The sequence below is a fragment of the Arachis stenosperma genome, chromosome 4 (assembly GCF_014773155.1).
Source record: "Arachis stenosperma cultivar V10309 chromosome 4, arast.V10309.gnm1.PFL2, whole genome shotgun sequence".
Taxonomy (NCBI): Eukaryota; Viridiplantae; Streptophyta; class Magnoliopsida; order Fabales; family Fabaceae; genus Arachis; species Arachis stenosperma.
Window position 1 is genome coordinate 85,222,935 of NC_080380.1, and position 2,863 is coordinate 85,225,797.

Below are 2,863 nucleotides of genomic sequence, written 5' to 3' on the forward strand. Positions count from 1 at the left end.
CTCATCAATACTCTAGATAGACTATCCAAGCAAAGGCTAAAAGAATCACCATAAACGCTGAAATCGTCCATAAAAACTTCCATACAGTCCTCAATAAGATCAGAGAAAAGACTCATCATGCACATTTGGAAAGTAGCTGGTGCATTGCACAGGCCAAAGGGCATTCTCTTGTAAGCATAAGTTCCAAAAGGACAGGTAAAAGTAGTCTTTTCCTGATCCTCAGGAGCTATATGAATCTGGAAATATCCTGTATAACCATCTAAAAAGCAATAATGTGATTTACCTGACAGGCGATCCAGTATTTGATCAATGAATGGAAGAGGGTAGTGATCCTTACGAGTGACTTGGTTGAGACGCCTATAATCAATGCAGACCCTCCAGGTGTTCTGTACTCTGGTGGTTATGAGCTCTCTATGCTCATTCTTCACTGTAGTGACTCCAGACTTCTTGGGCACCACTTGTACTGGGCTCACCCATTCGCTGTCTGAAATGGGATAGATGATATCTGCCTCCAATAGTCTTGTCACTTCCTTCTTGACAACCTCTAAGATAGTGGGGTTTAGTCTTCTCTGAGGTTGATGAACGAGTCTTGCTCCTTCTTCTAAAAAGATTCTGTGCTCACAAACTTGAGGGTCGATGCCTACTATGTCTGCCAAACTCCACCCAATTACTTTCTTGTTCCTCCTCAGCACACTAAGTAACTGCTCTTCCTGTTGAGAGGTGAGGTCCCGTGCAATGATAATTGAAAACTTCTGCTTGTCTTTGAGGTAAGCATATTTGAGGTGTGGAGGGAGAGGTTTCAATTCTAACTTCTGTTCATGGTCAGGCTCTGAATTATCTGGAGCTGGTGGCAGTGGTAGAGTACTTTCATTGTCTGCTGAGAATGTCCCCACACTTGGACCTTGTCCTATGTACTTCTCTTCAAACTCCTCCAGGTGAACTTCAGCTACGGTTTCATCTATGATGTCACACTGGAGGATAGAGTGATCTTCTGGAGGGTACTTCATAACTCCATTCAGATTGAAGCTTACTATTCGGCCGTCTATTTCAAAAGAGTATGTTCCTGAAAAAGCATCTAATTTGAACTTCGAGGTCTTCAAGAAAGGTCTTCTGAGTAGGATTGATGATGGCTTCTTTGAGTCATGTTGGGGCATCTCCAGAATGTAAAAATCAATGGGGAAAGTGAGACCTTTAACACCCACTAATACATTTTCAGCAACTCCAGCCACTGTAATAATACTTTTATCTGCTAACACAAAATGAGTTGCCGACCTTTTTAAGGGAGGGAGCCTCAAAACATCATATACAGATAAAGACATTATACTAACACATGCTCCTAAATCACACATGCAGTCAGAAAATATCACACCTCCAATGGTACAGTTAACCATGCATGGGCCTGGGTCATTACATTTTTCAGGTATATTTCCCATTAAAGCAGATATAGAACTACCTAAAGGAATAGTTTCTAATTCATTAATTTTGTCTTTATGTATGCATAAATCCTTTAGAAACTTTGCGTATTTAGGTACTTGTTGAATAACATCAAAAAGGGGAACAGTTACCTCAACCTTTTTGAATATTTCTACCATTTTGGGATCAAGTTCCAACTGCTTTCTGGGCTTCCTTGCAAGTTGCGGAAATGGAATAGGACTGGCATTTTCTACGGTGTCTGTGCCCTTTGGTGCTTCTTCCTGTGATCTAGCATCTTCTTCCTCAGCCATGTCCTCTATACCCTTTTCTTCCTTAACATCTTCTATTTCCACTACCTCTTCAGCTGAGGCGTGTTTAGGTAGGTTTGGCTCTTCCTGATTCCTCTCTTGCAATGTGGTTCCAGACCTTAGGGTGATGACATTAATGCCACCCTTTGGATTGGGTAATGGTTGAGAGGGGAGTCCACCAGAGCTTGAGGACTGGTTGATGGAGTTGTTCATTGATCCAATCTGTGAGACAAGGGCTTGCAAGGTAGAAGTCAGACCATTCAGAGTGGTAGTAAAGTTGTTTTCCATGGCCTGTTGTCTCTGATCAATAGATTGTAGTAACTCATCATTAGGAGATGAAGAGGGATAAGTGATCTGAGAGGTCTGCTGAGATGCTTGAGGCTGTCTTGGATGAGGTGCTCTGTAGGCCTGATTCTGATTCTGCTGCCTGAAGTTGTTATTGTTATTCCACCTCTGATTTCCATTGTTATCTCTGCCTCCTCTGTTATGATTGTCCCTCCAACCCTGGTTAGAATTATCTCTCCAGCCTTGGTTAGAGTTATCCTGCCATCCTTGGTTATAGCTGCTACCTTGATTGTACCCTTGATTGGGGCGGTCATAGAAGTTATGAGTGGCTGCTACAGTGTGGTCTCCCAGTTGGAGTTGCGGACACTCATCAGTGTAATGACTGTAATCTGCACAGATTCTGCATACTCTTTGTGGAACCAACTGCTGGCTGTGCTGTGGTGGAGAAGGCTGAACTTGCTGAGGCTGTTGTTGATTTAGTTGCATTTGTTTCAGCAAGTTAGTCATTTCACATAAGCTCTGAACTATAGCAGCAGTCTCTTTGCTAGTGGATACTTCTGCAACAGCTATTGACCGACTTTGTTTCTGCCTGTGATTCCTAGTAGATTCAGCTAAGTCGCTGATCAATTGCCATGCTTCTTCTGTAGTCTTGTACTTTTTCATAGACCTATTGCTAGCACCTTCCAATGTGGTCCTATCTTGAGATTTCATGCCCTGTGTAAAATAGCCGAGCAACACTATCTTGTCAATCATATGGTGGGGGCATGCTTCTAGAAGATTATTGAAGCGTTCCAAGTATTCATAAAGAGTTTTAGATTCATCCTGAACGATCATGGACATGTCTTTCCTCAGTTTAT